General features: G+C 45.0%; 1 protein-coding gene across 6 annotated transcripts in view; it reads right to left on the bottom strand.

Moving 5' to 3' along the window:
- The window catches only part of PAK2 (p21 (RAC1) activated kinase 2), a 75,971-nt gene that overhangs the window by 34,574 nt on the left and 26,713 nt on the right, over positions 1-14,684 (bottom strand). The window contains exon 2 of one of the 6 annotated variants that reach the window (XM_037908632.2): positions 14,492-14,651. The exons of the other annotated variants lie outside the window; for them this stretch is intronic. The gene's annotated coding sequence lies outside the window, so the exon portion shown is untranslated. The remainder of the gene's footprint in view (positions 1-14,491; positions 14,652-14,684) is intronic. 6 annotated transcript variants of the gene reach the window in all.

Raw genomic sequence — 14,684 nt, forward strand, 5'->3', positions numbered from 1 at the left:
AAAAAAGTAGTGGTGTCCTTATGTTCAAATGCCTCCATTAATACTAAAATGGAGAAAGGCCAAGGAGAGCCACAACCTAGGTGAGAAGTTCCACATTTGGGAAAACCTATACAGGATTCCCCCCCGCCATAATAGCCTGCTGATTTTTACAGTCTCTACTCATAATGAAATATGGAGCATACTAATAGAAAACATACACTGTGAATTAAAGTGCTTACTAAATTGCATTTTGGTGATAACTGAGAAGCAAATGGCTCCCTCATTATTCCTGCAACTCTCTCTGTCTTCACTAAGAAAACCATGCCAAGCACCTCTCTTCTCCCTCCCCAAAACTGTGTGAAAAATGGATGCCCCATTGGTCTTCACCCAGTTCAGCAAACTGTTAGCAAACTTTACTACACTGGTGCAGAACTGGACTGATCCTAGGCACACCAGTAGGGCAACTATTTTCAATGTCATTTAAAGGAGTCAGGGTAAAATGTGTACGACATCTTTTATCAACACATCTTATTTTCATATCACAGATATTATGCTGTATAGCATCTTTGTACGTTGACATGTTCTTGGCAGAGAAACTAAACTGAACGCCATCATCTAGCCTCTCACCAATGAGTGCTGTATAGTGCCAGTTCCTAACTACTAAACAAAGCAGGCTCACTTCAAAGACCACAAGAGTGTAATGTCATATATATCATGTAGTCTGAAATAGAGCGTAAATTGTTGCCATAAACATCTAACTAATATAGTTTCTCTACAAATATCTTTACAATGCCAGTTAGTACTATGCAAGGGTCCAGTACCTTAACGGTAAACTGGACAGTTGCTAGTTGTCCCGCTCTATTGAGAGATTGACGTGGGACAGCTGTCAATGCTGTGTAATGTCTACCTAGAAGAATCTTTCTTCAGACACTTTTCTCTGTCGAGGTAGGAATAGATATGATTGCAGTATCTGAATACAGTGGAGATTTAGTAGTTTAGATTCAGGTGACTTTTTCAAAGCCCAAAGGTTTGCTGAGTTTATCGATGCATTCAGATTTTTGTAGCTGTACGCAGGACCCTCTGTATTTTCCAACATGTACATCCTGAGGCAACAGAATTCCAAAATTTCATTATTTCAAGGTAGGGAATCATAGAATATCAGGGTTGGAAGGGACCTCAGGAGGTCATCTAGTCCAACCCCTTGCTCAAAGCAGGACCAATCCCCAACTAAATCATCCCAGCCAGGGCTTTGTCAAGCCTGACCTTAAAAACTTCTAAGGAAGGAGATCCCACCACCTCCCTAGGTAACGCATTCCAGTGTTTCACCACCCTCCTACTGAAAAAGTTTTTCCTAATATCCAACCTAAACCCTCCCCCCACCCACTGCAACTTGAGACCATTACTCCTTGTTCTGTCATCTGCTACCACTGAGAACAGTCTAGATCCATCCTCTTTGGAACCCCCTTTCAGGTAGTTGAAAGCAGCTATCAAATCCCCCCTCATTCTTCTCTTCCGCAGACTAAACAATCCCAGTTCCCTCAGCCTCTCCTCATAACTCATGTGTTCCAGTCCCCTAATCATTTTTGTTGCCCTCCGCTGGACACTTTCCAATTTTTCCATATCCTTCTTGTAGTTTGGGGCCCAAAACTGGACACAGTACTCCAGATGAGGCCTCACCAATGTCGAATAGAGGGGAACGATCACGTCCCTCGATCTGCTCGCTATGCCCCTACTTATACATCCCAAAATGACATTGGCCTTCTTGGCAACAAGGGCACACTGCTGACTCATATCCAGCTTCTCGTCCACTGTAACCCCAAGGTCCTTTTCTGCAGAACTGCTGCCGAGCCATTCGGTCCTTAGTCTGTAGCGGTGCATGGGATTCTTCCGTCCTAAGTGCAGGACTCTGCACTTGTCCTTGTTGAACCTCATCAGATTTCTTTTGGCCCAATCCTCTAATTTGTCTAGGACTCTCTGTATCCTATCCCTACCCTCCAGCGTATCTACCTCTCCTCCCAGTTTAGTGTATCTGCAAACTTGCTGAGGGTGCAATCCACACCATCCTCCAGATCATTTATGAAGATATTGAACAAAACCGGCCCCAGGACCAACCCTTGGGGCACGCCGCTTGATACCGGCTGCCAACTAGACATGGAGCCATTGATCACTACCCGTTGAGCCCGACGATCTAGCCAACTTTCTATCCACCTTATAGTCCATTCATCCAGCCCATACTACTTTAACTTGCTGGCAAGAATACTGTGGGAGACCGTGTCAAAAGCTTTGCTAAAGTCAAGGAACAACATGTCCACTGCCTTCCCCTCATCCAGGGAGCCAGTTATCTCATCATAGAAGGCAATTAGATTAGTCAGGCATGACTTGCCCTTGGTGAATCCATGCTGACTGTTCCTGATCACTTTCCCCTCCTCTAAGTACTTCAGAGATGAGTGTACACAAAGATTTTGTGGGAGCTACTGGTTCTAGCAAAATGGAAGGTCTTTGAACAGCATGAATACCTATTAAAGGGACAGTGCAGAGCAGGAGAAAAAATTGCATGCAGGCCTCTTGATAGTGCCAGATCTTATGTGCTGGGAATAAATGACATAGGTGAAATTCAAGGGGCCTGTTCTCTATGGAACTTGGATAAAAATGTGCATATCTGTGGTGGTGGGGATACATGGAGTCACAACCCTAGTGCTACTGATTTGAGGACACCCATTTCGCAGAAAACAGATTTTATTTTAAATCCCTATTTAAAACCAATTTACCACCACTTGACAGATGTCTGTATGGAATGTTGTTAGAATAAAAATGATACGTCAATTTGCATAGGCCTCATTGTTTTCAAATATTGTCAATAATTATGTGTGATTGAAGACATGCCAAACAGAGCTAGTTGAACATTTTTCATCTGAATGATTTTCTGACAAAAATGCCTCTTTTGGAGAACCAAAAGTTTCTGTGGGAAATGTTAGTTGTGCCAAGAAATTCAAATTTCTGCTGGAAAAATTGAAATGGCAGATCCCTGCCGGAAAGACACTTGTCAATTTCACTTTCCCCCAGTGAAACTGACAAAAAAAAGCTTTTCTGGAAGGCCAAGGCCCCGATCCTCTACCTCCTGTGTCCCTCTGTCATTCCCCAAGGGAGGCTCTGAGTGGCCAGGCTCTGCCTGGGAATGAAACTGACAAGAACCATGCAGGCAAGCAGCCAGGAAGGCAAACATTTCTGTTTCAGTTCTCCTGAAAAGGGAATTTTTCTTGAAAACCCTTCTCATGAACAAATACAGCTGCTGGAGAGGCAAGGATCTCAGCAAATCAGGCTTCCCTCTCTGCTCCAGGGCTGGAGATGCACAGGAGGATAAGCTCTGTGATTGACAGATGGCAGTGACCAATAGAAGCTTCAGATATGTCAGTAACTTCTCCTTCTCCTTAGCTAGGCTCCTCAGTACATGCTTTGAGAGTAATTTACTTCAAGGTTTTTCTTCAAATATTCTGTCTGGTACAGAAAGGAAGGCCAAACTCTCCTTTTTGTAAAGGAGTTGTACTACCTGCCATTGCTGGTTCAGATTTTCTTTCAATACTGCTGTTTTCACACTTGAAAGATTAATGTAAAGCAGCAACGGCGGGAGATGGGACACTAGAGGGTGAGGGCTCTGACTTACTACAGAGAATTACTTCCCAGGTATCTGTTTGGTGGGTCTTGCCAAATTGCTCAGGGTCGGTCTAATCGCTATATTTGGAGTCAGGAAAAAACGGTTACTCACTTCTCGTTACTGTTTTTCAAGAAGTGTTGTTCATGTCCATTCCAATCAGGTGTGTGCGCATGCACATGCACAGTTGTTGGATCATATTAAAGAAGTTCTGTATTAAAATCACAAATGAGTTTGATTCCCCACAGTTTAAATTCCAGGGTATTACTAATTAAGAGGTCTCTTGGTTTTTGGTACTGTTTCTCTCCCTCTCTGTGTGAAACTCACAAGCTGCTAATTGTGTTAGTACATTCTAAGACAGAGTCTGTTTTCAAAGCAATTCTTTGTAACAACAACTACTCACACAGAGAGAGAGAGAGAGACTCAAAGCAATACTCTAACAGAAAGAGCACCCAGAGACTCCCCGCTTTTTGTTGTATTCATCTCGCTTTAACAATTGTGATTAAAATAGAGATAGAGGATGTATGTGGATGGATGCTTGGTGCGGATAATAACTGAATGATCAGGGAGGTGCCAGCCTAAGAATCCAGTGTCCATCGGCTGAAGAAGGCGTCAAGTGGAAATAATCAGAGGACCCCCCGGAGGGCAAACTGGAATCCACCCAACAGCCTCAAGGATGGGAGAACCAAAGAACAAGATAAAATCTGGCAGCACGGAGCTGTCAGGAATGTGCTATCTACTGATTGATTCAGCAACCGCATGATGAAGCAATTCCCATAGACTGGCATAGGAAGAAATTCCTATAAAAATGGACTCTAGAAAGTGAGAACTTTGGGGTCTGGTTCTGCAGACCAACTTCCAGGAGCATCAAATGAGCATCTGACAAGGCCCTGGCTCCCTCCTCATGTCCAGGCCACCTGGCCAGTGGCTTGGCATGAGCAACTCTAAGGCTGGTAATTATGATGATAACCTTGCAGAACCTGTGTGTGTGTGCGCGTGGTGTGCGCGTGTGAGAGAGAGAGAGAATAAACATGAAATTGAATGGAACGTTATAGCTATAACTAACTGCTTACTATGATTCTTTCTGTATTCACAATAAATGTGGCATTTTGCCTTTTCCTCTTTAATAAGATCCTGCTGGCTTTTATTTTATTGGTATAACACAGTGGCCAGAAGATTTTTCCCCATAGCAGCATCTGTCGGGTCGGTCTGGGCGCTCCCTGGAGTCACATCTTCATGACGCTCAATATAGAGCCCTGCCGACAGCCAACCCTTCAGTTCCTTCTTGCCGGCTACTCCAACAGAGGAGAAGGAGGGTGGGTATTGGAATGGACATGAACAGCACATCTCAAAGTTACTGAGAAGCGAGTAACCATTTTTCTTCTTCGAGTGCTTGTTTGTGTTCATTCCAATCATGGGCCTCCCAAGAAAGTTCAGGAGGTGGGATCGGAGTTGTCCACGGATTGGAGTACTGCTCGTCGGAAGGCCGCATCATCTCTGGCCTGCTGGGTGACCACATAGTGCACGGCAAAAGTGTGTATGGAGGACCATGTCGCTGCTCTGCAGATTTCCTGGGGGGGGAACCTGAGCCAGGAACGCTGTAGATGAAGCCTCACCCTGGTGGAGCATGCAGTGATCGGAGGTGCAGGAACACCTGCCAGGTTGTGGCACTCACAGATACAGGACACTATCCATGACAAGACGCGTTTGGATGAAACAGGTTGACCTTTCATTCCGTCTACCAACAACAACTGGACCGATTTTCCAAATGGTTTAGTTCTCTCAATGTAAAAGGTCAGAGCCCTGTGGACATCCCGAGAGTGGTCGCTTCACTTGGGTCCTGGAGCGGCCTTTGATCAGCTAGTCATCAAGGTACAGAAATACCTGTACTGCTCCCTGCCGCTGGAATGAGGTTTAGAGTGGAAAACCAGGATGAAGATGTCCTGGTTGATGGTGAAACTGCGACACAACCTTCGGGAGGAAAGCAGGGTGAGCACCTGAGCTGAACTGTGTCCTTCTAGAACACGGTGTAGGGAGGGTCTGATGTTAAGGCCCTGAGCTCAGACACCCTCCTGGCCGAGGTTATTGCTACCAGGAATGCCACCTTGTAAGAGAGGTAGAGCAGGGAGCATGTTGCTAAAGGCTCAAAGGGGGGCCCCCCCATGAGCCTAGAAAGGACCAAGTTGAGGGCCCAAGCAGGGACCGTTTGATGGACGTGAGGGTATAACCTGTCTAGCCCTGTTAGGAATCAGCCGACCACAAGGTTAGCAAATACTGAGCGGCCCTGCACGCCTGGGTGGAAGGCTGAGATGGTGGATAAGTGCACCCTTCTTGAAGGCAACGAGAGACCCACCTGCTTCAGATGGAGGAGATAGCTTCAGTGCTGCACATTTTGGACTAGCGTTGGGGGCAAATGGCTCAGCACCAATCAGATTGAAAATCTCTTCCACTTGGCAAGGTACGTGGCTCTTGTAGAGGGTTTCCTACTGCCAAGGAGGACCTGTCTAACCTGGTCTGAACAGGAAAGCTCCAACGGATTTAACCACGGAGCGTCCACACCGTGAGACTGGAGGTTCGGGTGTTGGAGATGTCCATGTTCTTGTGTGAGAAGATCTGGGGAGAGCGGCAAGGTAATGGGGGCTCCCACAGACATTTCTAGGAGGGATGCGTACCAGTGCTGACAGGGCCAGGCCGGTGCTACCAGTATGACCCGAGCTTGATCTCTGCGGATCTTGAGCAGCATCTTGTGAACGAGCAGTATTGTTGGAAAGGCATATAGGAGAGAACTTCCCCAATGGAGGAGGAACGGATCTGCACTGGAGCCTGGGCTGTGATTCTGGAAGGAGCACAACTGCTGGCACTTCCTATTGCGTCACATGGCGAAGAGGTCTATCAGGGGGAACCCCCACCTCTAGAAGATTGAAATTGTGATGTCCGGGTGAAGGGACCACTCGTGGCTGTGGAACGACCTGCTGAGGTGGTCCTCCAGCTTGTTCTGTACCCCAGGGTGGTATAATGCCTGAAGAGTGAATTGAATGTTCTACACAGAAGTCCTACAGCATGAGGGCTTCTTGGCACAAGGGAGAGGAGCGTGCACCCCCATTTGCTGATAGAGAACATTGCTGTTGTATTGTCCATCATGACTGAAACACATTGTACGGTTAGGTAAGGGCAAAATGTCTGGCATACTAGGCACACCACTCTCAGCTCTCTGACACGGATGTGGAGACCCAGATCTGCCTGCGACCAGAGGCCTTGAATTCTGCGGTCTCCCAGATGAGCTCCCCAGCCCAAGTCTGACGCGTCCGTCACCAATGATGGAGATCGCTGTGGGGCAGCAAAGGGAACCCCTGGGCACAACTCCTGAGCATTGATCCACCACTGGAGTAGAGGACCGGGCCAGGCAGGGTCGTAATCCTGTCCAAGCTGTCCCAGGCTGGGCAATACACTGATGCGAGCCACGACTGGAGCGATCAAAGCTTGAGTCTGGCATGCTGCACCACGTAGGTACAGGCAGCCATGTGTCAGAGAAGTTTCAGGACGTTTCTTGCTGTAGTGATGGGGAACTGCACGAGGCCTCGGATTATGTGGTTGAGGGCCTAAAAGCTCGCCTGTGGCAGGTATGCCCTGGTTTGGGTCGAGTCCAGCACTGCCCCATGAACTCTATCCTCTGGACCGGAGACAGTCGATTTTGCTTCGTTTAGGAGTAGACCCAGGTTGTCGAGGGTGGCTTTGATAAATGTGACCTGAGCTTCCACTTGGGTCCTGGAGCAGCCTTTGATCAGCTAGTCATCAAGGTACAGAAATACCTGTACTTCGTGCCTCTGCAAGAATGCTGTGACGACTGCCATGCACTTGTGAAGACTCAAGGTGCTGGTGACAGGCCGAATGGGAGGAAAGTAAATTGGTAGTAGGTACTGTTGACCACAAACCTGAGGTACTTACAGTGGGGCTGAGAGATTGTGATGTGAAAGTACACATCCTTCAAGTCGAGGGCGGCATACCAGTCTGCTGGATCCAGTGAGGCGATGATGGAGGCCAAGGAGACCATGCGGAACTTGAGTTTCTTTACAAACTTGTTGAGTTCTTGCAGGTCCAGGATAGGCCTGAGGCCGCCTTTGGCCTTCGGTATTAGGAAATACTGGGAATAGAAACCCTCGCCCCGTGCTCCTGAGGAACCTCCTCCACTGCCCCTAGTGATAGGAGCAACTACACCTCTTGAATGAGGAGTTGCTCATGAGAAAGGTCCCTGAGGAGGGATGGGGAAGGGGGGTGGAAGAGCAGGAGGGCACAGAATTGGATGGAGTATCCCCTCTCTACCATGCAAAGCACCCAGCGGTCCGAAGTGATACGGGACCATGCACGGTAGAAAGGGGACAGTCGGGAGAAAAGGTAAGGCAGGGTAGATCCAGTCTCTGATCTGGTGCGCCATCCTCAACAGCACCTTCAAAAGGCTGGTTTAGGGTCAGAGGGCGGCTTGTGCTGGCCAGAGCCCTGGCCTGAAGATGGGTGTTGCCTCCTCCTTCCACTCCTTTTCCTCCTCTGAGAATCGTCCTCTCGATTCTGTTGATGGAATCTCAGAGGAGGTTGTGGTCTGAAGTGTCTCCCCTGTGTGGCAGGAGTGTGCAGGCCCAACGACTTGAGAGTGGCTTGTGAGTCTTTCAGGTTGTGTAGTCTCTTGTCTGTCTTTTCAGAAAAAAAAAAGTCACATCCTCAAATGGGAGGTCCTAAATAGTCTGCTGGAACTTGGAAGGGAGCCCTGAGACTTGGAGCCAGGCGCCCCTCCTCTTGCCTACTCACATAAAAAACTTACTTTATACTGTATACTCCTGGGGGAATTCTGCGCCACTGTGCAATGCAGAAGCAGAAATTAACATTGCGCACACTGAATTTCCTCCCCCGCCCCCAAAATGGGCTGCAGTGCTGCTAGCTGCCACTAGGGGTCACTGGACTCAGCAGAGCCCAGCTTGCACATGGAAGACACTGCTGGAGGAGGGAGCTAGAGAGTTCCTGGCAGCTGAAGTTTCCAGCATGCCCTGAAGGAAGGAGAGGGCAATGTGCAGGAAACTGTGTAAACCTAGGACCAAGCATCAGGCTGTTTCTCCCTCTGGATCCCTGGGCTTGTGGGAGGTAGGGGGTGGGGGAGAATGGGTGTCTGGGCAAGAGGGGCCCCCACAGCTGGGCTGTTGCAGGGGGCCTGCAGTTGGACTGTGGGGAGGAGAGGGTTCGGGTGTATTGGCTGAAGGGTGGAGGGACGCACAGAGAAATAGTAACTGGGTGTCGTGGAGGTTTCTTGAACTCTACTCCCTGAGAAATTTGTGTCTCTGTCTGTATTATTACATACATACATATATATATATATATATATATATATATATATATATTTGCTAACAAATATTCTGAAATAAGTTACCAAAATAACTGAAACTGGCATGATTATGTAGTGTTATTTTGAAAAATAACATTTGCAGATTCTAAAAATATTGTGCGCAGAATTTTAAAATTTTTAGCGCAGAATGCCCCCAGGAGTAACTGTACTAAAATATTTAGCCTAGAACTACTTGTTTCTTTTTTTTGGCAGGGAGGGGGAGAGATGGGGACTAAAGCAATCAGGGTTAGGGGAATAGAGCACTGGGAAATCCTCAAGACCATCCATTTGATAAGAAAAAAAAGGCACTTTAAAAATGACATGACATAGCAGCTATGCAAATTCCTTAGATCTCCTCTTCTGAAGCCCAGCTGATAAGCTGTTAGTTTTGTTTTTTTCCAGAGTGCTTGAAAACACCCAAGACCTTGTCCGAATGAGGGATGTGCAGCATTTCAGGAGGAAAATGATCCCAAGCAACATGGTGGGGAGCAGCAGGGAGAGCAGAGCTGCAGGCCAATGTGACAAAAGCAGAACAGAATGGCAGAGTGAACAGTGCATTAGTGTTAAATTAGCCACCCAGGTTTAGCCACTTGCGATTATAGCTCAAGTTTTATGAACATGACTTTTTTCACAAGAAATGTTTAATTTTTATTAAATCAATTTTTATCAAAACCTTTTAAAGTCACAAAAAATGTTTAAACAAATATGGGTCCATTTCAAACCCTGCAAAATGGAAACAATTTTGAGTTTGTGATTTTTAAAAAAAATTTTCCTCTCACAACACAGCTCATTTTATGATACGTGTAAAAGTGATTTTTATTTTTATTAATGGTTAACATTCATGCTGAAAATCAGGTTTACATTGAAGGGGGTGGGGTGTGAACTCTCCTTCCCTATTCAGCCTGCAGGAAAACAGTTTGCACAGAGGCAGGAAGTGCTTTCGAAACCACTGCAGAGAGGCTGGCACTCTGTACAAAGGCTGGAGCAAAAACTGTAGAGTGCATGCAAGATCTGCAGTCTGCCGCTAGCTCTTCTTCCCCCACACCTCTTGCCACTACAGAAGGGAAAAGGTGTCTCACTTGGCATACCTGTTCTTGCATCACCACAGCTGGCTTGCTGAATTATAGCTTTATGGGTATGATTGCAAGAAGCATGAAACAATTACAATTCTGACACTTACGAGTAGTTCTTGAGTACTGGCAAAACAGGAGCCTAATTCACATTTCTGTGCGACTTTTACCCAGATGGCTTGAAGATACTTCAGTAAGGCACATGAGATTCATATTCATTAGACTTTTTCCCTAACTTCCTGAAATCTCAGACAAATGGGCACGTTAGGACTAGTGAAGAGAGGACTGCGGAAAATGGCGCAGGCTGCAGGGATGTGCTGGCTGCTGCTTTCTGTGGCTCCCATTGACCACGAACAGCGAACTGCGGCCACTGGGAGCTGCAGGGGGCCATGCCTGCGGACAGTCAACATAAACAAAATGTCTTGCGGCCCGCCAGCGGATTACCCTGATGGGCCGCGTGCCGAAAGTTGCCGACCCTTGTTATAGTCAATTATTGTACTAGACTTTTTCTCTCTGTGGGAGGAAGAGGGTTTGAGAACCTGTTGCGTAACCCAGTTCACACAAGAGACAAATAGAAGATGTGTCGAATATAAAAGTAATAAAGATGAAAAGCCTGAGAAGAATTCGGCAGCATTCTCAGAAGTGTACTACTGATATCAAGGATGATATCAAATAGTGTATTGGTATAGCAAGCTAGTCTGAACACACTCACCTTGATATAGTCCTCTTTTTCATGAGTGTAAAGTGGGTGGTTTCCTGGGAAACTTGTTAGGCATAGCCCTTAATTGTGTTGGCCCTGAATTCTTTTGAGCTTTGGTTTGCATTGGTTTCTGAGCTCACACGCCATGGTTTCCACCTTTGCAAGTGGGTGGGTCATCATGTTTGTTACTGAGGTGGTTCCTGGGATACAGAACTCCCTCCACACTAGAAACCTCATTTGGTTCCTCTCCACTTCGAAAAGGCAGTTTTTAAAGCTATTTTCAGAATAACTTAGTATCCCTATATTTATCTCATTCCCCTGAAATCCATTTTTCTCCTTTATTAAACTGGAAATCTGACACTTGTTTTGGAGTGCTTGTACTTCAGCAGGATTTATGTTTTAAATATATTGCACTGTGTTTTATCCTGTTGTATAGCATCCAAGGATTTGGGCAGAGGTAGGGAGGGGAAGAAGCTATATACGTATAATAATTTCAGAGAATAAGTATTGAAATATTAAAGCTTTCACATTATAAGCCAAAAATCGTTAAAAACCTAAGGAGGGTTTTTATTTTTATGGTGTTTCAACAGTTCTATTAAACTAATGTCTAAATCAGGGGTCTCAAAGTCCAGGCCCACGGGCGATCTGCGGCCTGAGAACCTCCCCACTGCGGCCCACAGAGGAGACGCATGCAGACACGCTGCCGGCAATGTCTACTGCAGGTGCCGCCCTCCACAGCTCTCATTGGCTGGGGGAGAGGGACAGAGATACCATCAGTAGTCAGCTGGCAAAATCAGCCATGGAGGCAGCATCACTTTTTCCCCACAATGAAAATAAACAAGTCAAAATACCGAACACAACTATTTGATGCACATCTTGCTGCAATCCTGAAGGTGTCAACTGCTCAGTCGCTGAGACCAAACATCAACAAACTAACAGAACTGAAGCGTTGCCAGGTGTATGGCAAACACTAAAAACTCTCTGGCAGGTGAAGAATTGTATAAAGTTGTATGACAGTTTTATTATTTATAAGAAATTCAAAATAAAAACTACAATATAAACATTTTCTTTTCTGAACACCATCTTCAGTGATATTATTGGCCTGCTGGGAGGATTTGAGGACTGGCAGTGATCCTAAGGTAAATTGAGTTTGAGACCCCTAGTCTAAATGATTAGAAAGAAGGACTGGAGGAAATGTCTTAAAAGGACTGGTGTGTAGTAAACTGATTTAACACCGAGAATCAGAATGCAGTTCATGTTATAGCAACACTTGTTCAAGTTCTGGTGAGATAACTATTCTCAGTGCTCCAATCCACGTCTCCAGTGATTCTGATTGACAATTCCTTCATACCCCTTTGTTTATTGTTTTTTGAGAAACAATCTTCTCAAAAAAAAGTTTCCTGAATGGAATAAGATCTGATTTTTTTTTGTTTATTTATTCTGGAAGGGAAAGGAAAAAAGGTAAAGTTGGTGGCAGACCTTCAATAAGCAGGTATAGATGCTGTGTGATAAATGCTTCCAATCTTCATTTTGGGGCCACTGGTTTTATGAGAAAATCTTCATAGACCAAACAGTTTTTCAATACAAAGCAAAGTGCAGAGTATGTATGTGCACATATATTTTTTAAAGGCTCCCACTGAGTAATAAGTTTCCCTTGAATAGTTCACTTAGTACCGATCATAGCTCACTTCCTCTCTGGGATTAGCTCAAAGCAGTTTTCGGACAAGTTTTTATTTCAGCCTGTTACACCTAGCCACAGCTCACTTCCTGCCCCATCACTAGCAAGCATGTTAGTACAGTAGCTAATCAATTTAAAATGACTTACTCACTCTAGAGAAATTCTAATCTGGTTTCAGATGAACCAATAAATTCAGATTGCTTCATATCAAAAGCAACACACAAAAAGGAACTATTAAAAGCTGAACAGGTTGGTTTCATAAGATTCCTTCAGCTTGATCTGTAGGGGTCCAAAAACTATACTAAGAGTCCAAATTCAAGTATTTTCAAGCTATTTCTACCTTTTAACTCATCAGAAAATTTATTAAAAAAATACTAGTTGCACACATAGAATTGCATGTATCCAGACGGGAAATCTGCCGTTGAACTTGCCAAACTGCCAAAATGGAGCCTGTGAAAAGCAAAAACGAGAATAATCTTGACAACAGTCGCTAGGAGTCAAAATGGTAATCCACTCCTGTCAGGGTTCCTTCCCCACTCTGAACTCTAGGGTACAGATGGGGGGACCCGCATGAAAGACCCCCTAAGCTTATTCTTACCAGCTTAGGTTAAAAACTTCCCCAAGGTACAAACTTTGCCTTATCCTTGAACAGTATGCTGCCACTACCAAGCATTTTAAACAAAGAACAGGGAAAGAGACCACTTGGAGACGTCTTACCCTCAAAATATCCCCCCAAGCTCTACACACCCCCTTTCCTGGGGAGGCTTGAGAATAATATCCTCACCAACTGGTTACAAAATCATCAAAGACCCAAACCCCTGGATCTTGGAACAATGGAAAAATCAGTCAGGTTCTTAAAAGAAGAATTTTTTTAATTTTTAATTTTAATTTTGATTCTTATTTAAAAAAAAGAAAGGTAAAAATAATCTCTGTAAAATCAGGATGGAAAATACCTTACAGGGTATTCAGATTCAAAACACAGAGGATCCCCCTCTGGGCAAAACCTTAAAGTTACAGAAAACAGGAATAAACCTCCCTCTTAACACAGGGAAAATTCATATAAAACAAAAGATAAACTAATCCGCCTTGCCTGGTTTACCTATACTGGTTGCAATATTGGAGACTTGGATTAGGATGAGTTGGAGAAGATGCATTTCTGTCTGGCCTCTCTCAGTCCCAAGAGAGAACAACCATGTAAACAAAAAGAAAAGGAGTACTTGTGGCACCTTAGAGACTAACCAATTTATTTGAGCATAAGCTTTTGTGAGCTACAGCTCACTTCATCAGATGAATGCATCTAGCTCACGACAGCTTATGCTCAAATAAATTGGTTAGTCTCTAAGGTGCCACAAGTACTCCTTTTCTTTTTGCGAATACAGACTAACACGGCTGCTACTCTGAAACGATGTAAACAAAGAGCACAAACAAAAGCCTCCCCCGCCCCAAGATTTGAAAGTATCTTGTTCCCTTATTGGTCCTTTGGGTCAGGTGCCAGCCAGGTTAGCTGAGCTTCTTAACCCTTTACAGGCAACAGGATGTTGCCTCTGGCCAGGAGAGATTTTATAGCACTATATACAGAAAGGTGGTTACCCTTCCCTTTATATTTATGACAACTCCACTTAGTCATAACAAAACACTTATTTAGCTTCTATATACTAATATACTGAAGTCAAATACCTCTGACCTTGTAAGGCAGACAGCAGTCTTAATAGGGTTCATTGCCACAAGTCTTACCAGATTTAGATAGTCTCAGATAAACTAATGCACATGCCCAACGCCAGACTACATAGCTATAGGAGATAAAAGATGGAAGTTTAAAAAACACTGATATTCACTGGGGGAATGGAACAAACCCTGCTCTAATCCCCTCCAACCAAGTGAAGAACTTTAACACTTCATCAATTTATTTGGTTTGACTAAAAGTTGTTAGAGGGCCAGAAAAAGACCAGCTTCAAAACTTTATGAAACAGTGTTAGGATAAAAGCTCAGAGGAAGTCTAACAACTTCACAACTCATACAAGGGAAATAACTTATTAAATTTACTCACAGGAGAGGCCTCCTCACTGATGAAGCAGAGAACTCACTTGAGCGGTTCCTGCCACATTCCCAAAGCGCACACACCACTTCATGCCTGGAAATGTTTAGAACAGAGGCAGTCTCTCCCTCACGTGTCTGTCCCCAGGCTAGGCGCTTTGACAAATCTTAATCTACAAGGGATACAGGAGAAGTTCAGAGTACTA

The sequence above is a fragment of the Chelonia mydas genome, chromosome 9 (genome assembly GCF_015237465.2).
Source record: "Chelonia mydas isolate rCheMyd1 chromosome 9, rCheMyd1.pri.v2, whole genome shotgun sequence".
In the NCBI taxonomy this organism is placed as follows: Eukaryota; Metazoa; Chordata; order Testudines; family Cheloniidae; genus Chelonia; species Chelonia mydas.